Source organism: Marmota flaviventris, chromosome X (genome assembly GCF_047511675.1).
Source record: "Marmota flaviventris isolate mMarFla1 chromosome X, mMarFla1.hap1, whole genome shotgun sequence".
Lineage (NCBI taxonomy): Eukaryota > Metazoa > Chordata > Mammalia > Rodentia > Sciuridae > Marmota > Marmota flaviventris.
Window position 1 is genome coordinate 88,505,587 of NC_092518.1, and position 26,803 is coordinate 88,532,389.

The 26,803-nt window shown below is 42.0% G+C and overlaps 1 protein-coding gene across 5 annotated transcripts in view; it reads left to right on the top strand.

The window, feature by feature from the left end:
* Positions 1–26,803, top strand: part of Plp1 (proteolipid protein 1) — an 80,650-nt gene that overhangs the window by 19,225 nt on the left and 34,622 nt on the right. For 3 of the 5 annotated variants that reach the window (XM_071606670.1, XM_071606669.1, XM_027934695.3), the window contains exon 2: positions 7,413–7,521. The exons of 1 other annotated variant lie outside the window; for it this stretch is intronic. The gene's annotated coding sequence lies outside the window, so the exon portion shown is untranslated. Of the gene's footprint in view, positions 1–7,412; positions 7,522–24,730; positions 24,815–26,803 lie in introns of those variants that run through there. One more of the 5 variants, XM_071606672.1, reaches the window with a different exon arrangement.

Below are 26,803 nucleotides of genomic sequence, written 5' to 3' on the forward strand. Positions count from 1 at the left end.
CAAGACTGTGTGATCTGGTTACTCCTCTTCTTGCATTGATGTGTCCAGAGTTGTCCATTTTGTCTTTCTGGTTCTGAGTGTTTTCTTTTTTCTCCCAGAACAGGGGAATCAAACCCAGGGCCTTGCAAATGCTAGACAAGTACTATACCATTAAGCTATATCCCCAGCCTTTTTTTCTGTTTTATTTTGAGACAGGGTCTCATTAAATTGCCTAGGCTGGACTTGAACTTGTGGTCCTCCTGCCTCAGCATTCTGAGTGGCTGGGAGTACAGGTATGCACCACCATGCCTGGCCAGTTCTGGGTATTTTCATTTGCTATTCCCTACAAAGTACTCTTCCTTACACTCTTTCCCTTCTGAACTGAATTTTGTTGTCACTTTGTCAAAGATGATTTCTTGAACTTCCCCCAGTACCCTCAGATCTGAGTCAGGAGATCCTCCCTTATGTTCCCTCAGGACTCTCATCCTTCTCAGCATGGTCATACTCTACCACACTTTCCCTTACTCGTCTCTCTCCCTCCTATTATATAGAGAGTTTCCTGACAGCAAAGACACATTACCTGCCAAATCCCCAGTATACTATAGGCAATTAGGGATCATTTATTAAAAGATGCATCCTGGGCACCCAGGGATACTTTCTCAAACTCACTGCCTCTCCATCTCTCTGTGTCAAAGAAGAATGATAAGTTTGACACACAGAGAGGGGGCAAGTATGAGCTAATGGTAATAAGGAGAAACAAAGAAGCAGTTTTTATTCTCTTACCCCTTGGGCCTGTGGCCTCACACTCTGGAGTTCTTGCCTAATGGAAGGCATAGGTTTCTGGGGATGTATCCATTGTCTATAGTGTCACCTCCCATATGTCCCATGGGATCCCGGAGAGCTGACAGCATGGCAGGGTCAGTTTCCTGGGAGGACATATCCCTTCTTGTGTGAGGCTACAGCAATGAGCACATGATGAAGATGTATAGTTTTCTTAAGGTTCTAGAAACAAATTCTTGGTAAAGATGGGAGGAAATGAGACAAAGAACTGGGTAAACTTCTGCTAGGAGTTGAATAAGCCAGTTCCAAGAATTCCCTGTACCAAAAGGAAGTTACACTCTCTGAAGTTGAACTCAGCATCTTCTGGTGTGTAAAGGGTACAAAGTTGTGTCTATCCTTACCCTATAACCTTTTCCTTCTTGTTACAAACCATGGTGTGTGGTTGCTTTGCTGGTATGAGAAGTGGGTTTGTTGCAATGCTGAGGTTGTGTGGAAGCTACAATAGTCAACATGTTTTCAGGATGAAATACATTATTTTGTCATGAAAGAAACTACTGAGCTGCTAAAAATGGATTGAGCACATTTTCATAAATCTTTCATTGCAGGAAAGATTCCATCACATTTTAGTCCTATGCAGGAAAAATTGCATTTGCACCCTGCTGACATGCAGTCTTCCTGAACCCTCCATCTGAGGGGCAGCATGTCCATATTGGGATGGGTATTGTTTATAAATTCAGTGACTTCTAGGGCTGCATTTTGAGGGGCAAAGTTGGATAATCATTTAGTATAGCTTCCTGAATCCAACTACAGTTACTCACATGGTGTGCCCCACCCCCCATTTCTTATCTCATTGAAGTAGAAAGTGGCCTGTGGGGTACCTCAGAAGTCAGACTGTATTCCAAATCCAAGGACCCTCCCAGAGTGTTAGCCACCTTTTAGAAGCATTGGGGTAGGAAGTTGGAGGGGGTTTGAAATAAAAGACAGATGCTTTTTTAAAAATCTGCTGACGATGACTGGGGCATTTCAGTTGGATCTCTAAGGAACAAGTCTGCATTTTTTGCTGTGTGTGAATTTTTCTTTTCAGGGTCATTTTCAACTTCCAAGGATGTGACAGTGTACTCCTAAGTGGGAGCTTTTCTACCAATGCTTACAAGCATTGGTGGCAGAGGCCGGAAATAACTTAGCCCTCCAGACTTCAGGAGACAGGCCAAGTGTATTTGTGGGCAGTAGTGGCTGTGGGGGTTTCAGTCCTAGACTCAAATGGAGCAAGGTTGAACCAAATTGAAGGTATGTTAGACATGTTCAATTTTCTCTTGACTTTTGGAGAATGGTACAAGTCTGACACTTCAAAGATTTAACCTCCTTTTAATGAAAAAAAATATATTTTTTTGATACCAGGGATTGAACCCAGGGTCACTTAACCACTGAGCCACATCTCCAGCCTTATTAAAATATTTTATTTAGAGACAGGGTCTCACTGAGTTACTTAGGGCCTTGCTAAGTTGCTGAGGTTGGCTTTGAACTCATGATCCTCCTGCCTCAGTCTCCTGAGCTGCTGGGATTACAGGTTGCACCACTGTGCCCAGCTTAATGAAATATTTAAGGTTTTTTTTTTTTTTTTTTTTTGGTATGTGTGTGTGTGGTGCTGGGGATTGAACCCAGGGCCTTGTACTGACTGAGCTATATCCCCAGCCCCTGTAAGTATGGGTTTTGTAGACAAAACCTGGGGTGTCTGAATTTGGAGGAGTCTGCTGGAGAGGTTAACCAAGTTCCTTCCCATCTTCAAAGACACATCAGGTATCAGCACCAGCATGGCACCAAGTAATCAAATGGCCCTGCCTTTGTTGCTGACTTCTCTGTTCAGTGTCCAGGACACAACAGAGTGGTAGAGCTCCTGCTAGGGAAGACATATTGACAAACATCCCAGTATGCATCATTTCTCTGTTGATGGACCCTCAGAATCATCACTCATCCAATTAGTCACTTGAGAGCAATTCACTACCCATGCAGAAGAGATTCATTAAGGTTTCCATAGCACTTGCATTGACTCTCCTTGTCTCTTGGCTCTCATAACTCTGCAACCTTCTTGTTAGGGGATGATAGGACCATGTCACACCTCTCCTCAAAGGTAAATTGGTTTATACTTGTGATCATGCACATGAATATCTTATTTCACTCATTTGGGGGATTGTTCTAATCCATGCTGTGTAAGATATGTGTCTTTACATAACAAAAACAACAGAACTTGGAGAGTGAATAAATATTTACTGTGTGGAATGGGTTTAACTTCCATTAATTTGTGCATACATTCAACAAATATGTATTGAAAGCAAATCATCTGCCATATGTTCTAGGTGACCGAGATACAATAATGAACACAGGATTAATTCATACCCTCATGTAGTTTATATTTTAGTGGGTTTGTAATGTAAATCCTTCCTAAAGAAGGCTTCTGTATGGGTCATCAGCTGCCAGGCCTGAGTGCTTCTCTTAGCATTTGAGTAGATCATTTAGTACATGGCCTAGAAAACAGACTAATTTCCAGCAGGCAGTAATGAGTGTCATATCCATCCATCTCAGAATGTATCTGCTAGTCACATCACACAAGTCATCACCTGTCAGACACCCTCCCAAGAAGCTTATCCTGTAATAATCCAACCCTACAGAATACACATATCTATAACTCATAATTGTCTTTCGTGGTGCATACATATTTGTCTGCAACTGCTAATAAGCACCTTCCTCACTAGAAGAATTATGTGACATTAACAGCACTCTTAACTGTGGGGCTTCTCTAAGTGGTCTCCAATTATTTAGGATTCTCTCCTTCCTCCTTTCTTTCTACCTTTCTTTTAATCTGTTTTCCTGTCTGTCCATCCTCCTGTATTTTCTTTTTTGCTTTTACCATGGATAAATTTAATGTTTTCTGCAATAAGATCCCGAACACTGAAGTAAGGAAAAGTTTGTTGGATGATTATATAGAATTACACAGAAAACCAAAATTGCATTAATTATGTCAGTAATATAAATATCATTAAGTCTGCAAATTTTATATGCCAAGAATTGTAAATTTAACATTATGAACAATGCATTATGCCCTCCTATAGGGTTCATCATTTGGGTATCTATACAAGTGTGCATGCAAACACACACATAGAACTCTTTGTCATAACATGAGGGTCATGTCCCTGCTGTTAGCAATTATTTTTCAAGAGTGTGACTATGGCCAAAGAAGTTTGGGTGTGAAGAACAGTCCTTTTAATTTGTGGCTGTGGCCTCTACTTGTACTTCTTGCCAGTCACTTACCCAGAATAATTGGAAATACTAGGTACGGTGCCAAATTAAACTACTTCTTTTTGTACAGGGGGAACATTATTTATTTTGTAAAATTATGCTGCATATGACCTGAAGTGGCAAGTTATAATCAATGACAGGCACTCCTAAAAAGTTACCAGAGATACTAGTCAGACAACAGGCTACTTCAAATCCCAGCAGGTCACACACATCATTTTTTGCTGCCATCCACTCCTGCACTGTCAGCAACATCATTGTCAAATGCCGAGTGTTCCTTTGAGAACTCTGACTTTTCTTTTCTGCCCATTGTCAGTTTCTTTCTGTAACCTTCACATTGCCTTTCTACCATGCATTACCTCCCATGTGTTCTATAATCCCCTTACTTTCCACAGTGGTGTGCCCACTGCTGAGTCAAAGGCAGGTGCTGTTTCACAACTGCAAACCTAGTACAACTAGCCTCAATTATGGTCCAGTTTCAGGAAAGACAAATAGGATGCTGAGGTCTTGACATTTTCAGGCAAGCAATAATGCATAGACAGGAAATTTGCTCAGTTGCATCATCTTAAGCAAAAGCACTTGGGGAACCATGTCTTCTCTGTGTATAGAACCAGGCCTATGAAATGATAAAGGAGAAGGATATGGTTTAGAAGGTTCACTGAGTAGGGATAACCATTTTAGCACTGTACAGAAGAACCCAGGAAGAAACTGGAAATGAGAGTAGGGTAGCTTAACTCATGCTCAGCTACTAGAGGGAAAGAATTTGAAGTGGTTTTCTTCTGTTTCCCTCCTTCTCCTCTCCTCCTTCTCTTCCACCTTCTCTTTGATGATTTGGCAGAAAGTTTGCTGGGATCCCACTCACGATAAAGCAGCAACAAACTGCTCTTCCAATCCCTTTGCCCTGAGGGGATTATCTCATCCCTGTACATACTAGAAACAAGATATAGTTATTATGAGAGAGAAGCTTCTGGCATCCAAGGGTAATGTCAGAGGTATGGAAGACTCTTTGTTCCAACTTGGTGGGATACAGAACAATTATTTGATATCTTTCAGAATCTTTACCTTCTAAGTTTAATTTTATCTGCTATTATGGGCCCTTCTTAGACCATTTTACAGATGTGAAAATGAAGACTCTCAATACCATACATCTGTCTTTTCTCCCTCTCATCTTGTACTTTCACTTTCATCCTACCTCCACTTTCTCAAATATAACTGTATCATGATTACAAGTTGGTGAAAATGGAGGTAGACAAGCAGTAATGATTAAAATGACATTAACAACACTCTTTTTTGTATTTAGTGGCCAAGAAATACTTAGGTGTCTGTCTAATGTCCAATTCCATACTCAGTTTTTGGCCTCTCCATTGTCCTGTACCTACTTGGACCTCTACTAACCAGCATGTTTAGAGTATCATCTTCTAGAGATGAACTGAAATCTCCTGATGCTCATCAAGGGTGAAGATTGGTCTCTTCATTTAAACAAGTGGGATGATAGGAGGAGAAGAATGATTTATTCATTTATTCATCATAGCACTTGATTCTGCTATGTAGCTTCCCTGATCTCAGGAAGAGAGTAGAAAGTGATGAAAGGACAGGAATCCTACTTTTTTGAGAGTCAAAGGCCAGCCAGGCACGGTGGTCCATGCCTGTAATCCTAGTGGCTTGGGAAGCTGAGGCAGGAGAATTGTGAGTTCAAAGCCAGCTTTAGCAATTTAGCAAGGCCCTAAGCAACTTAGCAAGACCCTGTCTCAAACAATAAAAAGGACTGGGGATGTGGCTCAGTGGTTAAGTGACCCTGAGTTCAATCCCTATTACTCCCACCCCAAAATGTATCAAAGCTCACCCTGGACAAATACATTCTCCAACCTGTGTTCCACAGAGGTTGGTCATGATATAGGTCTTTTCCCCAAAGGTCAAACAAGTTGGCCATCAAATTAGGGGACAAAGCCAGGTAGGTTCCAACTGACTGTTCTAGTCAAGTGAAAACAAACTAGATCCTTAAAATTTCCTTAAAATATTATGGAACAAAAAAGGTTATGGAACAGTGGCTAGTTCCATCAATACCACCTTCCAAGACAGTCGTGTTGGCACATGCCTATAATCCTAATGACTCTAGAGGCTGAGACAGGAGGATCATGAGTTCGAGGCCAGTCTCAGTGATTCAGCAAGGCCCTAAGCAACTCAGTGAGACCCTGTCTCAAAAATAAAAAAGGCTGGGGATGTATCTCAGTGGTAAAGCACCCCTGGGTTTAATTTCTAGTACCAAAAAAAAAAAAAAACAAACAAAAAAACCTCCTTCCAAATCAGACTTTGCTGTGGTTAGTAGTGAAGTTGTCTCCATCCCAATAAGGAGGTCCTTTCAGCCACCAGATGAATCGTGGATGAAATGAACACACATTTTTTTCTAAAGGCTTTGATTCTTCTTTGTTCCATAGCCTCCTGCCCCCTGCCACCAATTCTCTTTAATCCTGCTCTGTAGTTTGGCCTACCTCTACCATGAACAGAGATGGTAGGAGCCTTAACTGTCCTCTCAGGTGATTTAGAAGTGCCTTGTGGGTGAGAAATGGGGAGAAAGACTGAAATTTGAGAGGAAAAGCTTGCATAGGACAAAGGAAGAAGAGCTAGCATTACCCATACCCCTCAAAAATCTCATACAAAATCATCAACATAGAAATGGCTAGATCATAGGGATCAAATAAAAACCTCTCATTATAAAAGCCACAGAAGAGACCAGAAAGGTAAAATGAAAGGCTCAAGGTGATCTAATGATTTGGTACAGAACTAGGATTAGATCTTAGAAATGTTGGCTCAGAAGCCCACTATTTGCTGCCACACTGTTGTCTGACACCAAAAACCCAAACTGGTCTTCTGCTCTGTGTTCTGTGGCATTTCTCCTATTCCCTCTCCCCACAAGACATGTGTGTGCACACCTATACCCTGTTCTGCACCTTGTAGCCATGAGATCTTCTTGGAAGAGCACAGGCACAGGCAATCTTGTCCTCCTGAATCGCCACTTTGCAGTAAAGATTCAGCACTAAGGCCAAAGGAGTCCCTTTATATTAAGCCATAAGTCAGCAATTTATGCACATGTAATCTCCTTCTTCCACTGTTTACTCAGTAACTATTCTCCAAAAAACAGAGCCAAAGAAAGAAAGAAGAGAAGAGGATAAGAGAGGAGAAAGCAAGAAAGAGAAACAAAAATGGCTAGATTTCCTGAGAATTTCCTGGCATTCTCCCCTCTACCCAAACCACTTCTTTAAACTTTGTCCTGTGGGACCACCTTCCCTTGCAATCTTAGGCATGTCTTGTCACAATATGATGATAATAATTGTGTTGTCTTGGCATCATCTTCCTTTATCCAGAGTCCTCATCAGGATGGAAGATTGGTTTTGGAACCGAGTGTTGTACTTTCCGGAGGGCTGGGTCTCTGATCACAAGAAGTGGAAAGAGAAAGCTGCCCCTTTCCAGGAGGTAAGAAGGCAGATGCTGGGATTGGTTGTAGCTCAGTGGTAGAGTGCTTTCCTAGCATGTGTGAGGAATTGGGTTCAATCCTTAGCACCACATAAAAATAAATACATAAAATGAAGGTATTGTGTCCATCTACAACTAAAAATATTTTTTTAAAAAGAAGGTAGATTCTGTAGGCAGCCTTGAGTTCCTCTGCTTTGAGAGAGCCCAACCTGAGAGAGGCACCCTGTACCCCAGATCCATCCCATTTCTGGAAAAGTTCAGCCTGACCCTTTGTCTTGGGTGGAAATTTCACATGTAGAAATGATTCTGTCTCTACAAAGTTGACCCTTTTCTGTCAAGCACCATGTTCGGTACTTTCATAGCCATGCTTTTGGTCAACTAGTAAGTATCATTATCCCTAGAAACAAGTCAAAAATGGCAACTAGAGATCCAGGCCTCACAGACAGGGCTTTTGGTACCTAATGGTCTCCCCCAAACAATACAGAGGCCTCTGGATAGGCTGAACAGAGCCTTGTGGAAAATATTGGCTAAATATGTGTTAGACGAATGTCTGAAAAAGAGAAGAGATTCACAATGAGGGACACCTGCATTCCCTTACTCACCTATCTGCTTTATTGTCCCTGTGAACCAGAGCAAGCACGTGTGTGTGTGTGTGTGTGTGTGTGTGTGTGTGTGTGTTTTGTTCAGGGCCTCTTTATTAACCAGACACATTTTAGAGAATGCCAGTTAAAGGCTTTACCTAGACCCCATTCTTCTCACTTAATGAGAAAGGGAAGGTCTTCTTCCTGAAACTTCTTTTGAAAGTAGTAATAAAGAGCAGGCTTTGATATTACACTGCCTGGGTTTAAATTCTTGCTCTGCCACTTATTAGCTATGTGACCTTTTAAAAGCATCATAACTGGTCTCCATTTCCCCATTTGTTAAGTGAGAAAATAAACAATATCTATGTCATTAGGGTCATCATGAAGATTAAGTGTGATAACAGATATAAAGTTCTAGAGTAGCATCAGGCACATAGTCAGCACTTAACAAAAATTATTATTATTATTATTATTATTTTTACCTTGGAGCCCTTCTTTCCCTTTATTTGCTCTGTGGGCTGACATGGTTTTACTGTACTGTGTCTCCCAGCTTTAGAATAGGGGGAATACCAGAACAGAGGATGGGGACATTGGAACATACCCAGAGCAAAGACCAATGCTTTCTAGGCCATTAGAACTACAGCTGATGAAACATCCTGGATGAAGATTTAGCTCTGGGAAAAGGGGTAGTTAGAAATATTGCTTTGGGGGAGAGGGGCAGGAAATTGCAGGAACAGAGAGAAAACAGAGGAGACATAGTGGGGAAAGGAAAAGATGGGGATTCAGGAGAAGAAAAGGTTTGGGAGAGACAGGGAGGGGCTATGAGAGTTGAGAGGAAGCTAAATTGCTCCTGGAACATTAAGCACAAATGAGGGGAAATAAAATTAACATCTTTATTGAAAGAGAAACAAGGAAGTAAAAAATATCCTTGTTTGGGGAAATCTCATGTAGAAAGGAGCAGGTGCTGGCGGCCTTTGGAGGCTGGTTGCCATAGTGATGCTATATGTCTTATTTTCTATTACCCTGTGAATCTGTCAGTTGATGGTTTCTTTCTGCTTTAGTTTTTAATACCAGGGCGTAGCCTTTGGTGAAGCATTGGTGTTCTTATCTTTAGTACTTTGGTTTTGCTGTGGGACCTACCGGCTAGTTGTCACAGTTCTATTTTCATGACACCTGTCTAGAAAGAAAAGAAAGACAGAGTGCATGCCAGGGAGCTAGAGGAAGACATTCTGCTCACCTCTTGCCAGATGGATAAGAAGGCAAATTTAGCACCTTGGCCATAGAGAGATTGGAGAGACCTTTAATGACTCCACCCTTTTAAGGTGAATCCAGGTGGGCATTTCTCTAGGAAATTTGGGTGATCAATATCCTGGTTTGCCCAGGACTGAAGGATTTCCTGGGACACAGAACTTTTTTAATATATTTTTTTTAGTTGTAGATGGACACAATACCTTTATTTATTTATTTATTTATTTATTTTTATGTGATACTGAGGATCCAACTCAGTGCCTTACACATGCTAGGCAAGTGCTCTACTCTACCACTAAGCCACAACCCTAGCCCAATAAAGAACTTTTGATGCTAAAGTTGGGTGGGTACAAAGCAAACCAGCATGGTTGGTCAGCCTAAGAAAAAACACTTAGAAATTTTTTCACAGGCCTCTAAACATGGGCCATGACTTATTAGCTTGGATTTTGCCACTAACTTGCCTTCTTCATCCTATATCCAAAAGATTCTCCAAATTCCAGCAACTTTAGAATCACTTTCCTGGGGGCCTGGTTAAAATGGAAATTCTTAGACTTAACCCTAACCTGATTATTCATAATCTCTGGAGGAGGTTCAGCCCAGTCATTACCTTTACAGTCTTCCTAGTGGTGGAAGCTTGTGGTCTGATGGGGAGGGGTTGAAAAAGCCCAGAATGTTTGTTACACAAGTGAAAGCCAGCAGGTATCCAGACCTCAGAGACACTGACTCTACCAAGACAAAGGGTTCAGCAATGCAATTTCTCAGGGGCAGGGACAGAGCTAGCTGGTGTCTTCTTTCTTTCTCTGGGTGGAGGCTTAAATATCACCTCCTCTTAATTCTTTCCTGGCCTTTTACTTTATATTTACTTTTTATCTTATAGGCTCTCACATCCCGTTTCTTGATTCTGTTGTGTTTATTGAAATTTGTAATCTCATATCCACATGAATGGTTCTTCATGGATTCCTCTCTCTACTAGTATTTAGACTCCAAGAGATTGAGGCCTAGGTCTATTCATCTCATTGCTGTGCATTTTACAGCATGTAGCAGAGGGCCAAGCACAGGATACTTGCCAAATAAATCTTGTTGGATGAACACATGAATAAAAGAATGGATGGGGAGACACTGGTACCCATCCCATTCTGGTTGACAATGCTGGTAACAGTACTTCCATGTGGTCTGGCCTGGGAGTGCAGTTTGTAGCAATGACATTGACTTAGTCAGCGGGGCCACCATAAAAATATCACAGGCTGGGTACCTAAAAACAACAGAAACCAGTTTTCTACAGTTCTGGAATCTAGAAGTCTGAGATTAGGGTGCCTGTGTTTTTCGGTTCTGGTGAGGTTCCACTTCCTAGCTAGAATATGGTTACCAGTTCACTGTGTACTCACATAGGGAGGGGGGGAGGGAGAGAGGGGGGGGGATATGAGTATAAGCATTCTGGTCTCTTCATGTTCTTATGCTGATAATCCCACTGTGTAGGGCGTACTCTCATGACCTCATTTGAACCTAAACACCTCCCAAAGGCCCCATCTGTAATCATATTATGGGTTAGTTAGCATTTCATCATATGAATTTCACAAACATTCAATCTATAACAACTATTAATGTCTTCAAAGGTGACAAAGCAAGGGACTAAACCCTCTCTCCATTAGGTTCCTATCCTAAGCAGAATCTTAAGTCACTCCCAAAATGTACTGTAGTGAAGCCAAGGCAGCCAGACTTTGTGCAAGAAGGAGAGCGCCTGGTTCTTGCTATCCCTCTTGCCCTGGCTTTTCAGCTTCCCTGCCTCTCTGAGGGGGTCCTCGATGTTTGTGTACCCCTATTGCATGCAGAGTCTGGATGAGTGGTGGGATCATTATTCTCTATGTCAGTGTGTTTTCAAGGGTGTCTAGGAAATGAGTGTGTCATGTTTACATTTGCATAAACTCCCATGTGATAGGTATTGATCTATCTGTATTCTGAAGGAGTAACTTAGACAGCCTACAAACCTGCAAAAATATGATCTTCCCTCTGGAAAGACAGACCTGAAAGTGCATCAAGTTCTACAGAATGAGAGACTCATGAAATGTAAGAAGCCAATGATTATTGAGTGTTTATTAGGGCTGAGTGTTGGTTGCTTTACATACATTTGTAGCAATTTTTCAAGGTAGCACTATTGTATCCCAGAGCTGAGATGTGAACCCTACAGTCTGTCCCCAGATCCCATACTCTGAATCCCTGCTGCACTAGTACTGTCCACCTATACAGCTGAGGACTCAGAGGAAGGGAAGACCAGCAATGCCCCTGGGTTCACACAGCCCATGAATGCCTGAGCTAGAGCTAGCAATTATGTCTCCTCTCCCCGCACCTTGTCCTTCCCACCACATGGCTTACATCTCTCTAGCTACAATAGAGATCACTTGTCCCTGCTTCCAGCCAGAGTCCCAATAGTCAGGCCCAGGTCTCTTGAGTCCCATGATTGCATTTTCTCTGACTGCTGAGTCTCAGAAGGCTCTTAAGACTGGGAAGGCTTGGTGGGAGCAGGCCTTCTGGGTTGGAAACAAGCTTTGGAGAAGGATGACAGCCCCGACTAGCACTGGGCTCATCTCATGGCCACAAGCCTCCAGAGGTTCCATTCATCCTCCCGCGGCTCTGTGTGTCAGGGTCTCTGCCTCACAGCCCCTTTGGGGGCAGCTCCCATCCTGCCACTGCCTGTCTTCTGCCCTTGACTTTCTCTCTGGTTTAGCTCTGGGGGCTGGGCCCAGTAGGTCCCTCCCACCCAGGGCTCTTAATGAGAAGTTTTGTCATGCCCAGGCAGCAAAGATGAATAATTCAGGGAAGGAAACCCAGGGAATGTTATTCTTTCAGAGAAGAGTCCCCTGACAGTGGGAGAGTCAGAGAACCACTGCATCTTATTATGGGAGTAATGGGGGATGGTCGGGAGCAGGAGAAAGGCCACACAAGAATCGCTGGCAGAATTCTAAGGGATCCTTGTCAAATCCTCTTTGCCACTTAGGAGTTAATCCTACTTCAGCTGGTGCAAAATCCCTAGTAATCTAGTGACTTTTCCCCAGTGAATCACTGATCTCTTTATAATCATGGCCTAACTCCAAAGAGTAGTGTTGTCATATCTAGGGGTGGTAGCCTGTCCCTTTATTCATTGAACTTTCAAATGATTAAGAGTACTCAGAGAGGAAAGAGTACTGATGAGTAGCCAGGCACAGTGCCACACATCTGTAATCCCAGCAGCTCTGGAGGCTAAGGCAGGAGGATCATGAGTTCAAATCCAGCCTCAGCAATTTAGCAAGGCCCTAAGCAACTCAGAGAGACCCTATCTCTAAATAAAAATATAAAATGGGACTCAGGATGTGGCTCAGTGCTTAAGGGCTCCTGAGTTTAATCCCTGGTACCCAAAAAAAGTACTGATGGAGGGAAGGAGTGACATGCATTCTTTGTCCTTATTTAGATGCTGGGGGGAAAAACAAACACAGAAGCAACTTGCCAGCTCGCACTGCACCTGAGCACATATTCCTGTTGGGGGGCAGCCACAGGAGTCATTTTTAGCACCTTTGAGAAGAAGACAGGTTTTTCCTACAAGGTGATTTGTACCTAAGTCTGACAGAGCATGGAGGATACAGGTCTTCCCCGCAACTGGGACACAGAACTGGGGCCCTAGCTTATCCTTGTCTGAAGAAGAGGCAGCCATGTCTTAGTGGGAATTAACACATGGCACAAAACGAGGTTTCCAATGTTTTATGTGCCAGGGGGACCTAGCTTTTCAGGCTCTGTTGTTCTCTGACCAGGAAAGAGTGGATTTGAGCATCAGCTCTACTACTCCTTGAATGAGTGACCCTAGGCAATTTTCATAACCTTCCTGAGTCTCAATGTCCTTAATTGTAAAATGAGTACCAGCTAACATAACTCTCTCATATGATTGCTGTTAAGACGATAGGATATATAAATAAATGTTTTATAAAATATGAAACTGTGCTTGTGTCAGATATATTTATAATTTGAAAGGTGTACTCAGCAACCCACAAGCTCTTACCTGGGCCCCTTTGAGCAAATCCATTTACTAAAGTTGGTAAGAAAGAATGTGGTCAAGGAACTATGTCTGTACAAAGCTAAATGGCATTTCAGGGAGACAAATAGTGACCTTAGTCTCAAGGCATTTCCCTATCTCCAGAGGTGTAGGAGAGGCCAGGTTTGGAGTCCAATGATCTGAGTTTGGCATCAAGATCTGCCATTTATTAACCGCGTGAGTTTGGAAAATTTAATAAACATCATTGTACCTCATTATTCTCATCTGTAGAATGGAGTCAATAATAGTTTCTACCATTCAGGGTTGTACTCAGTTTTTTTTTTAGAGAGAGAGAGAGGAGAGAATTTTTTTAATATTTATTTTTTAGTTTTCGGTGGACACAACATCTTTGTTTGTATGTGGTGCTGAGGATCGAACCCGGGCCGCACGCATGCCAGGCGAGCGCGCTACTGCTTGAGCCATATCCCCAGCCCTGTACTCAGTTTTATGTGCATGTAAACTACTTAACACAGGTCTTGGCACATAGTAGTTGTTCAATGAAAGATGGCTTTACATGCTATTGTTATTTTAAGTGATCAACAGACTCTGAGATTATATACATAGTAGGTTTCATTTCAAAAACAATCTTCACTGAATAATGTCTGCCAAGAAGCACTGGAGACACAGTGGTGAGCACCTGCCCTCATGGAATTTAGTCTAGTAACCCTCCATAAATGTTTGGTGAGTGGGTGAGCAGATTCTGGGACTCGGCTACTCACTAAGGGAATAGGGAATATTGTGCACATTGTATCAGGCACCAGAGATCATACTGTTTTTAAGGAATAATGGATGCCTATTTTCCTTCTCAAAGGCAGAAACCAAGACCACTAGGAAAACCAAATGAGCAGTAACCTTTTACTAGCTGTTGACATGAACGAAATACCCAGGACGTCCTCTGAGTTCTCTCCCACACCCCAAATTATTGACTTTCCTTTCCTTGTCAAAGCATGAATTTAGGAAAGGTTTTAAGAATTCACCCATACTTTTGTGGTGCAGGACCAATGTGAGCTACCTGGGGACTAACCTCATGTTTGATTTCTAAGTGAATGCTAAGGTCATTCTATAGGAAAGCAAATCTGGCTCCTGCCCCACATCCAGCTCCAGCCTCAGGCTTTTAGGAAAAACATTACCAAGGTGTAATAGCCAGTAGGAATTATACAGTCTGTGATGTGACGTGAAGGACTGCCTACAGTGGAAGATGATTGTCCATAAGGGTCAGTGTCCTGTAGTGGGAACAGTGTCATGTTCTATAGTGTAGGGTCAGTGTCCTGTAGTCAGAACAGTGTCCTGTTCTGACCTGTAGTGGTCAGACAGAAGCAAATTAGGGCTGTAGCATCAGTGCTTTGGGGAAGCTTGGGGAGGCAGAGTTGGAGTTCGGAGATGCTGAGTTGCCAGGGATCTTTCCTAAGGAGTGAGTGTACTTCCTGTTTCTTTGGCGAGTTATACTTTCACCATTGACCTGGTACCTCCTTGGCAAGGTGAAAGTGGATACCCTGCTGACTTTTACTTTCTGTCTTTTCTTACTTTTGGTCAAGGAAGAAGCAAATCCCTTTGTACTGCAAAGAGCTGACTAGTATCCACACATGCTGCAGCTTCCCTTACATTGCAGAGTCTTGCCTGAGGGGACTGGGGAAGAGAAGGGCAGAGTTGGTTGTCACCAAGACTGTTGAGGGTTAATACAAGTTGGCGTTAGAGATACCACTTTCCCAAGAGAATTCCTGAGAGATGCTGCCTAATAGAAACTTGCCAGTCATCACCTAAGTCTTCCCTTGCTTCTCTTTGTCATTTCCCTCCTTTAGCTTCCCATCTCCCCAGGACCAGTTTAATTTATCCAGTATTGAAATCATCCCAAACAAACCAGTCAGCCTCCGCTTTCCACTAACAACTGGGTTGAGGACTGAGGAGGCCTGGAGGCTTACTGGTTGCCATGGTGAGGAGTAGGCCCTGGGAGGATTAAGGAGCTGGGAGTTTGAGATTTTTATTTGTTGGTTTTGGTGAGTTCTGTTTGCTTTTCTTCCCCCACATTCCCTTCCCCTCACTTCCCCTCCTGCCTGCCCCTCCAGAGTCTCAAACCACTAAAGCAGAAGATTACTAGGAGCAAAATCAGCTCCTGATGCAGGCTACACTAAATGCAGGCTGCTCTGCTGAGGATAATTGGTGTGTACTTTGCAATGCAAACACCTGGGAGAGCCAAGTTTGGAACACAAGATGTTATACCTTTGTGGCATGGAGAAACATCCTGAGGCTGGGAAGGACTGCAGCAGGTGGGGTGCTGAAGCTCTCTAAAATCTTCATAGTTTTTCCTTTCCAACCAAAGAATAGGCAAGGCATAGGAAAACTAAAAGACAATAGTTTAGGCTGAAGAGAGGCAGCTCAGTCTTGAAACTTTTGTCCTGTGTCTCCCACACTCAGAGTTTGTTTTTGATTGGGGTCCAGGCTTCCAGTCCACAAATTCTCTCAATCAGCAGCCTTCCTTTCCACTGGTGACAAGGTAAAGCAGATTTGTCAAGGAAATTGGGCTCCAGAAAGGTTGTGAAGTTTTTGTATTATAATAATTGTTATAATTATTATTAATGATATGATAATAATTAGTAATATTGTTACTAATAATAATGATAGTAATTACTATTTTTATTATCATTATTTTATAAATAGTTCAGTCCATGCCTCTGAGAAGGGAGACAGCTGATTCAGGGAGATTGTGTAGACTGGTTACCTGGATTGCAGTCAGAACTGATTTTGCTTCCTTCTTAATTGGTACCCTGGGGCTGAGGAGCAATAGGAAGGGAAGGAAACCCTTAGTGCACTAGCAGGGCCAGAATATGGCATATATTGGAGTCTCAGTGTCTTTTCTCTCTTTTTTCATCCTGTGGCAATTGCATAAAGCTAGCTTGATTGAATGAGCATCTCAGAGTGAAGCTATCAAATGTTGTTCCTATACCCCTAGTCCAAACTTTTCATCCACCCTAGCCTAGAATAGGTATCCTGCTCCCTTTTAACTTCCCAAACTTGTATTCTCGGCTTCCACGGACTTTTAAAAAATTTATTTGTAGCTTTATGTAGACTCTCAAATTCTTTTCTGTGTCCACGCTTTGTTTACCCAGCTAGATGGGCATGTTTCCTGAAGGCAAGTTCTGAGTCATAAACTCCACTAGTATCCTTCTTCAGGGCTCTGAACACAGTAGGAGCTCAGTGAATGTATCTTAACTTATTGTTCATGAACTGAGAGCCACAGGAAAGGACCATGCTGTGTATAACAGGCATAATATGGTAATAGTGGGAAAACTGACTTATTAAATAGAAAAAAAGATTAAATTCTTATGTTACAGCAGATACAAAATGAATCTGGAACTCTGAAGACTTAAACATAAAAGGCAAAATTATACAATTATTAGCAGAAAATACAGGAGGATATCTTTGTAGTATTTGGGGTAGAAAGGTTCTATTAAAGTGTGGAGAGCACAAATCATAAAGGGAAAAGTGGGTGGATTTGATTTTCATTGGAAATAAAGATCTCTGCTCTACCAAGGACAAAATGGGCATATTGAACAGAAAAATGACAGATTGGAAGAAAATATTTGTGATATATATGAGCAAAAAAATAAATATCCAGAAAATGTGAGGCAAAAAAAAAGAGACAGGAAATCCAATAGAAAAAACAACAAATGGGCAAGGCAGCTTACAAAAGGGGAAGCCCAAATAAACAGATAATGATCATCTGAACAACTGATGAACCTCATTTTAATTGGTAAAAAACAAAATAGCAGCAAGATACTGATTTTTTTTTTGGGGGGGGGGAGTACCAGGCTTGCTTAACCATAGAGCCACATCCCCAGCCCTTTTTAAATTTTTTATTTAGAGACAGGGTCTTGCTGAGTTGCTTAGGGTCTCACTAAGTTGCAGAGGCTGGCTTTGAACCATGGTCCTCTTGCCTCAGCCTCCCAAGCCATGGGATCCCAGGCATGTGCCACCACACCCAGCCAGCAAGATATTATTTTGTACACACCATACTGGCAAAATATTTAAAAAGAAGAAGCTAATAAACATGAGTAAAAAAATAGGGAGACAAGAATCCTCACATACTGCTAAGGATTATGTACATAGATATGGCCATTTTGGAGAGGAATTTGGAAGTATTTAGAGAATTTGAATTTGTATATGTATTCTGACAGAACAATTTTATTTCTCAATATAAATCACCCAAGAACTACTCTCATAGGTACACAAAATGGCTTGCATGAAAGTTTTTGTTGCAATGTTGTAATAAGGAGGAATTGGAAACAACCTACTTATTCATTTACAGGAGAATGAATTAAAAACATGCAACATATGGGAATCACAAAATACTATGCAGTAGTTAAAATGAACATATTAGATCCATAGGTATTAATAGAATTAGCTGTCTATTGTAATCTCATATTACATGAAACAAAGAAGCATAAAAGGTGTATGGAATAATACTATTTATGTAAATCACATACACCAGAGTGTCCATCAGGAAAGGAGTTGGAACTAAAAAGTGTGATGAAGAGGAAAAGAAAAAAATACAAAATAGAATATAAAAGGAATTGCATTATTCATGAACTGATGGTGATATATGACTAACAAAATTCCATTCAATGCAGTTCTTTGCACTTGGGGCACTTTCCCCAATCCTAGGGGAAGAAAATAGAATGAAGGGATGAGATGCAGTATAAGAACATGCTCAGGACAATGTATGGTAACCAATTTTTGTTCAGCAAATGTAATTTTCCTTTTTTTTTCTGCTTAACCATTTTTCTTCTTATAATGGGAAATGATAGTGAGCAGGGAATACTAAGAGCCCAGGAGCCAAACACTTGTTCTTATAGCCCATTTTGTGTTTCTGTAACAGAATACCACAGACTGGATGATTTGTAAAAATCAGAAATTTATTTCTCACAGTTTTAGAGGCTGGTAAATTCAAGATTAAGGGGCAGCAGATTCAGTTTCTGGTTCTGAGATGGCACCTTGTTGCAGCATCCTCCATAAAAGATGAATGCATGTCTTCACATGGCAGAAAATGGAAGGGCAACAGAGAGTGAAACCATATTCACAAGCTCTTTTATACAGGCATTAATTCACTCATGAAGGTGGTGCCCTCACACTTCTAAACACATACCCAAACGGCCCATCTCCCAACAATATTCCTTTGGGGATTAAATTTTCAACACATGAATGTTGGGGGACACATTCAGGCCATAGAACCTGGACATTTGGATTGGTCACTGTCATTGGATGCCAATTGGTCTACCTGGAGGAGATGCCCCTACAAGAAGGCACTGGAAGTGAAACAAGGTTAGCTGGTTAGAGACCTTCAAGGGCCCTCCATATTTTGAATGTGTCTCATTGGAATGTGAGCTCCCTTCGCTCTTCATTTTCCAAATCTCTCCATTTTTGTGCTGAGTACTTGACCCAGGATACCCAGTCAGTAAGGCTGCCAACCTGCTAGTCCTAGATCAGTGAGATAAGCCTCCCCATTTGCTCAGGAGTTGGGAGAAGCTTTACTTTTTCTACTCACAGAGCCAATACTACACTTGCCCAGAGATTCCCCTGGGCCATCTGGGAGATAGGCTAGATATATAGCTTAGGAACCTGAAAGCCAAGACATCTGGGAGTTGGGGGAACTGCTTTCCTTGAGGAGAGATATAGTAAATGAACCCAAAGGCAGGGATACTGTTTAGTTGAACACAGCCCAAACACTATGCTGAAGAATCCCTAGCAGGGAAGTGCCTGGAAAGTCTGCTTTTCACCTGCTTCAGCCTTGAGTGCTGTAGGCCCATCAGTTTTGCCCAGCTGGGCTCAGCCCCAAGAGGGCTAGTTCTGGAGAGAGCAGACTTTAGGGATTTGCTGCCAGTAAAGAGACGAAAAGGGCCAGCATGGTAGCACACACTTGTAATCACAGTAGCTCAGGAGACTGAGGCAGGAGGATCACGAGTTCAAAATCAGCTTCAGGAACTGGCCCTAAGCAACTCAGTGAGACCGTGTCTCAGAATAAAATGTAAAAAAAAAAAAAAAAAGGACAAGAGATATGGCTCAGTGGTTAAGTGCCCCTGGGTTCAATCCCCATACCAAAAAAAAAAAAAAAAAAAAAAAAAACAATGGGAAAAGCCCTGCTCCCAAGGGCATAAAAAGCAAGAGCAATCTCTGAGACTTGAGTCATGACAAAGGAGGTATCCAGACAGGAATGCAAGTCTCCAGTCTGGCTCTGGCATATTTTATAACTGAGGGATAACACTTCCTTGTAGTGGTCTCTAGATAGAACCAAGTCAAAAGGAGCACACAGGTATATATGGGGACACAAAAAGGGGAGGGCTCTAGAAAGTGTGATTGCTTATCATTTCTTTTTCACTTCTGAGCCAATCTCCTGCTAGCTAGGATTCTCATTGAGCTGGTGTTACTGACCTTGATTTTAGTGGTATTGAGAGAAATGGAGTCCTGGTCCTACCAGGCCACAAAGCTGCTTGGCTGTCTGTCTGGGGAAAAAGGGACTTGATCATGTGGTGAGCATCCATATTTGTGCATATTCATTTCCTTTCCTTAGTTTTTGCCTCCACCTCCTCCCCCACTCCCAAGCTGTGGGGCCTTCAGTCCTTCTGGATCATGCTTCTACATCTGTTGTCTATCTGTCTGTCTCTTTGCCTCCAAGGTCAGACAATTGGGATTTGCTGATTGAAAAAAAATGTATTTAAAGATTTTGCAGGCTGCCTGCCCAGGAACACAAATGGCATGGGAAATGCCAGTCCACTCCAGATACTCTTTTGTCCAATGTCCTTGGTGAAATGAGGGAGGGAGGAAGGGGGTTGGTCCAAGTGATAAGGGAACACTGGTAGTTATGTGTTCCAAAGTTCAGTTTCTCAGCTTCTGTTATCAACTTCCCTCCCTCCTCCTCCTACTGGACACTAAGTTCAGGAGGGTGCAAAGAAAAAGAAAATCTTAGTGAGCTATGGAGCGTTTACTCTGTGATTCCAACTATGCCAGGAATTCTACATACTTTGCTTCACTTAACACTCACAACAGCCTGGGGAGGTCAGTAGTATTATCATTCCCTAGTTTGTAATTAAGAAAACTGAGCCTCAAACAAACAAACACAGGCAACTCTCCCAAGATCTCATGGACAGAAATCTGTGGAGCTCAGATTCAAACCCATATTTGTCTGATTTCAGCTGTGTTGCCTTTAGCCACAGAGCTGCTTTGTCAGGAGCATTAGGTTATGCTCCTGGTCATGCCACCCATACATGTGGCTATTAATGCAAAAACCTCCCTGGGCTTCAGTTTCCTCTGGCATAAGTGGGAATGACAAGCTTTGTCCTTACAAGCTCCTGGGATTTCTGTGGAAATTGAATTGACTATGGGATATGGAATAATAAAAAAACCTTTACCTCCAGTTGGAATGGTAGGGAATAAAATGAACCCTAGTCTGTGAGTTGGGCTGCTTGGATTCAAGTCATGGCTGTGTCCTTTCTTAGTTCTGTGACCTTAAATGAATTAATTCAGGTTTCTGGGCCTCAACTATAAAATGAAGGAGGTAGCCTTAAAGGTCCCAAAGTTCTGTGGGTCTTTAATCATTTCCCCTCTCTTGAATCTTAGGCCATCTGCCTGCTGCTGAAGTGAAATGATCCTACTCAGCCTTCTTCCTTCACTATGTTCACATTGACTAGGTCTAAAAAGATTTGCAGTGAATAAGTATGCAGAAACCAAAGAGTCTCCATGTTTCCTACTATCCCTCTATCACATTCTACCTTCACAATGTTGGCCGATATTATCTATTGCCTCATGCTACCTCCTTTTCGTTAATATGGGGTGGGGAAGAAACTGTACCTTGACCCAATCTGCTTAGAGCTCAGTGTAGACCTACTCCCACTGAAAAAAATGAGTGTTATTGAGTTCATTTGGCATCACCTGACACTGCTCTTGGGAACTATGGGAAGGGCTTAATCTAAGGTTGGGGCTGTGAAGCACCTTATGTGACGATTATTTGCAATCCTAAAAAGCTGTGCTCCCAGTCATATTTTGAATTCATAAAGCATCATTTTATTAAGTATCTACTGTGTGCAGAGCACTTTGCTGGACACTAAGAAAGCAACCATCAGGCATAAGAAGTTCACAGACTGGTGGGTGATAGCAACAAGTCCCCTAGCACATACAACATTTTTTTGTACTTGACCAGGGCATTCAGAACTTTATTTTATCAGATTCTCATATACTTCTAGGAGGGGCTGGGGATGTAACTCAGTGGTAGAGTACTTGCTTAGCATGCATGAGGCCCTGGGATAGATCTTCAGCATTACAAAAAGCAAAATAAAGCAAAAATTTCTAGGAGATATGCAAGGCAATATCATCTTCATTTTACAAATGATTAAACTGAGTCTCATAGATATCTGTAAATGTGAGAGAAGAGAAAGAAGAATAGGTGCCAGTTGCCAAGATGGATGTCTAATGATGTGATGTAGACAGGTTTTAACCACTCAGGATGGTGAGCCATTGGTAGAGAAGCAGTAAGGAAAGCTTTTGCTTCACTGTTTAGCCAGCTTATTCTTTGGGTACTAAAGGGTCATCAAGAAAACATATTTATGCAGAGGAGTCAAAGCCTAGAAACTGATGGAGACTCAGCTCTATCCTCAGGTAGCCCACTGGTTGAGAAGAAGGAGGATAAGGAGAGTTGAGAGGGAATGAGGCTTCTTCTGGGTGTCTCTACTGAACTAGCCTCAGGAAGGTTCCAGAATGAAAGCCCAGTAGGCTCCCCAGAAAGCTATGCTCACTGCTTCTTGAATGATCCAGTCTTACAGAGCAACCAAGTGTCATCCCAGTGACCATGCTTCCTGGAGGTGCTCACTGAGCCCCGGGAGTTCTGCAGGTCACCCAGCCCCCAGTGCTCTTCCTTCTTTCAAAAGCAGAGCTAGACGGCACATCTGCCAAGCTCCTTCACTAACAAGCAATGTCTTCTCTGGCAGGCTGGCTCTGCCCTTCTGCTGAAATAAACACTGAAGTATGTGCATGTGAGTGTGTACATAAGTGTGTTTGTGGGGGAGGCTAGGGTAGCAGTTGTATTGCCTGGGAAAAGGAGGGGATTCTCTCCTGCTTTCTCATTACCATACTAGCTGCTTCACTCTTCGGATATTTGATTTTTCTACCCCCCCAGCCTTTCCATTTTAAGCCTGCTTCATATTCCTGGGAGGGTCTCCCTGCTCTGTGCCCTAAGGCTACACTGTTCCAAGGTCTTACAAGAGAAAAACACTAGGATTTTCTCTGAGGTGGATGAAGCATCCAGGCATTGGAAACCAGGTCCTGAGTGACTAACGGCTCACTTGGTAGGTGGAGGGCACCATGGGGGTTTGTCTATGCATACTCATGCTAGCCAGTTGGTTCATGGTTAGGAGTATGGTTTCTGGAAGGAAGATTGTCTAGGTTCAAAATTTTTTTGCCTTTTTTTTTGGTGGTTGAACCCAGGTCCTTGTGCATTTAAGGCAAGTGGTCTACCAACTGAATTATATCCCAAGCCTGGTTCAAAAATTTTTTTCCAGCTATGTAACCTCTCTGTGCCTCAGTTACCTTGCCTATACAATGGGGATGATAATAGTACCTTTCTTATAGGGGTGTTTCACACATTCAGTGCATAATTATATATAAAGTGGTTAGAGCAGGGTTGGGTATTTACCAAACACTCAGTAACTTATTAGCTATAAATAGATTTAGTCTACCTTCTAGGGAATAGGTTCAGGAGCATTTGTTCTGAACTTCCAAGCTGCAAAGGGCTCCTATTAGATGCCTGCTCTGATAAGGGACATGGCATCTTTTAGTTTTCTGCTCATGGATCATTGGATCAGCCTCAGCTCAGTGTGATTAGCCCTGAAGCCTTGGAGACCTCTAGGATGTGTTTCCTGTGCTGGCTCTAATATTTTGATTCTTTCAGGGCTTAAGGCCTCACCAAAGAGAGAATAGTATTGGGGTAGGGGTCATGTGCCCATAGGCCTCATAGTTAAGAACATCAGGAAATGCCAGAGAGAGCTGGGGAGGTGTTCATGGTGTGCAGGGGCTGAGGGAAGGCCCTCCATACCCTCAGCAAGAACATGCTCCTCACTGACACCCACCAACATAGCCCATGGAAGAGGTTACCTCAGGATCCTCATCAGCCCGAGGCCTAAGGGAACAAGAGCCTCAAAACAATGAAAACTCGAGCATAGAGGGAGCAGAAGAAACAGTTGAGAAATTCAGGCCAACATTGGAGAAACAGAATTAAAAATAGCTGAACTTTTATATATGCACACACACATATGTATATATCATATATATGATTTTTTTTTCTTTTTGTGTGGTGGTGAAGGTGATTGAGGAGGGCTGGAAATAGGTCAGAAGAAACATTTGTTCTGCCTGCTCCACCTCCCAGAGGTGGGTGGGTGTGAATGTAGTTTTCTGGATCACTGTTCAGGGTCATAATACATTGCCATAGAATAAGGATCCCCTTGCCATAGAATTTTTTGTTTTGCAGTTGGGCATCCCCCAACATGCACTAGCTTTCTGCAGTTGGCAACTTCTGTTCTTTGCAGCACTTAAGCATGCCTTTTTGCAACATTCAGTGGCAGTATGTTGGCTAACACTTGAAGAATCCACATTTGGTCCCTGTGCACTGAAGCTGGCATTAAATTGGACACTAGGAGTAGAGGAGGTGACATAGTCTTGGCCCATTCCAGGCATAGGAGTCAGCTCTGAGGACCCCAGAGTAGATGGAGCTGAAGGCATGAGTCTAGAAGAGGAACATAATTCATCTCACCTTTTAAAGAGTTGAGGTCAGTAGAGAATAGTTTCACTTGGGGCTTTGGCATTTGTCTGGAATAGGATGAGAATGGAGCATGGACCCATTGCTAAGGATAGGGCAAGGGGAGGTACTGCCAAAAAGCACTAGCCAGGAGGGATCTGGGAGGGTAGTAATCCAGACAGGGTACTGCCAAGCCAAGCCAAGGCTTATGCTATTAGGATGTGGGAAGGAATGACAGAAAAGGGACTTCTGTTTATTTAGTCTTTATTATGTGTAGAGTGCCAGGGCTTCCCTGTAATGACAATGGCTACTTTTAAATAAGCACCTACTATGTGTCAGACATTTTCTCTGTGTGATCTCATTTAATCATCATGACTATTCTTAAGTTTGGCATTAACATCTCCACTTTAAAATTAAGCATCAGAAGCTCAGAATAGTTAAGCAGTTTGCCCAAAATTGCGTAGCTGGTGAGAGAGCTGAGAATTGAATCTGGTTCTGAATGACTTCACAGCTAGTGTTCACTACACTACATTTTTCATTCCTCAGTGTAAACAAATACCTCAGAATCTTTGGTCTAGCAGAAGCTACAGGAAGAAAGAATGTTCCGATTTGCATTGGATATGTTGGCATAGGGTAAGTATTATAACAAACAGCTCCCAAATCTCACTGGTTTAATGTAATCAGCAATGCTTTCTTATCCATATGAGAGTGCAGTGCTGCTTGGAGAGGGTAGGGGTGAGGTAAGCTAGTGGGTTCTAATTTTCAAAGTCATTCAGGGACCCAAAATCAGTTCATACAGTGGCTTGGCCATCTTTTATGTTTTTGGGGAACTTTATTGGCTACTCTGCATTCGGCAAACAGTTGAGGAAAGAGAATATGGAGGGGAAAAACCCACTCTGAACTTCTTCAGGCTGGTAAGGACTAAAGCGTCTCTGCCCACATTCTCAAGTTAAGGACTGACCACCTCATTGCAAGGGAGTCTGGAAAGTGTGTAATTTAGTTGTGGACCTGTAAGAAGAGGAAATGGGTTTCATGAGCATCTGTGCAGTCTCTGCCACACTGATCCAATACTCTGTATTGCAGTCCCCCAAATTATCAGCTATTCTGAATACTAGCTTGTGACCTTGGCTGGGTTATATAACTTCTCTGTGCCTCAATTGCTTCACCTATAGAATTAAGATAATAGTATAGCATCTATCTTATAAATAGATGCTTGAGGAATAAATGAAGATTAATACATATGGATCAGTGCAGCATATAATAAGTGCTTATAAATGGCACCAAGCTGCAAATTCTATTCTGTTTATCTTTTAGAGACCATAAGTCACATAGTAGAGGTTCTGAGAAGTCTTAGAGATTTTTTTTTTATAAACTTTGGTTAACCCAGCTAGCTTTGTTTTTATTGATATAACAAAATCCTGAGACTAGGTAATTTTTAAAGAAGAGAGATTTATTGGCCCAGGGTTCTGGAGTTTAAGAAGTCTAAGAGCATGGCAGTAGTGAGGATTTTGTGCTTCTTCGACTAATTATGGAAAGAGGAAGGGCAAGCAGGCATGTGCAGAAGAGACAAACCTGTTCTTATTTTTTTTAAACATTAAATATTTTCTTTTATTGAATATTAAATATGTGATCATGCCAAGAAAATAAAGAAAACTAAAATAAATATTAAATTACAGAAAATGTTTGCTAAAATATGATAACTAATCCAGTTTCCAGAGAGTGCGAGCTCACTCCTGCAAGAAAGACATTAATCCCTCTTAACTACCTAATTACTTCTTTAAGATCCCACCACCTTTTAACACTTACAAATCAGGAATCAAATTTCAACATGGTTTTTGGATGGGACAAACCATATTCAAACTATAGTACCAGCCTTTCCTAAAGGTATTTGTCTGCAAAATGCTCTTTTTTTTTTTTTTTTTTTTTTTTTTTGTATTACAACTTTCACCATCCTATAGAACTGGTATTCTCTGAAACTTGCTTTGCGAATCTCCCCATCTCCTTCCAGTGAGGGACTCTAATAGAATTTGTCCGTGTTTTAGAACTGTTTTTACTGGATTTAGTTGATACTTTTTTTCTATCCATTATCTCCTGTTCAAGGGAAGATGAAGGGAGGTTCTTTTTAAAAAATGCAGACTGTATCAGCTGGGTTGTGGGAAGGAAAAAGAGGCATTGTATTATTGTTGGGTTTGGGGCTTTCTAGGAGGAGGAGCACAAACTGGGCTGGTAGCTGTGTGGCTGTGGATAAACAGCAGAATGGAAGTCCAGATGGGCCAAGTCTGCCCTCTACTCTATCCTCCTAGATCCAAGTTTGGAGGATCAAATCTCAACCGTAGATAATTCAAATGATCCTAATACTCTCCTATATCTATTATGTTCTTTGATTATTTCATAAAGGCAGCCATGCCAAGACACTGTGTTAGTCTAGGGTCCTGTACAGAGGATTTGTAATCCCTATAACCAATATGTAGGATCTATCTAGCATACACCCCTTCCCCTACCACCACAGAACTCTTGTGGAAAAGGTCCTAAATATTGTCTTGGGCAGATCATAACAGCCATTATCTCAGCTGATTCTTTTTTTTTTTTAATTTTTAATTATATATGACAGTAGAATGTATT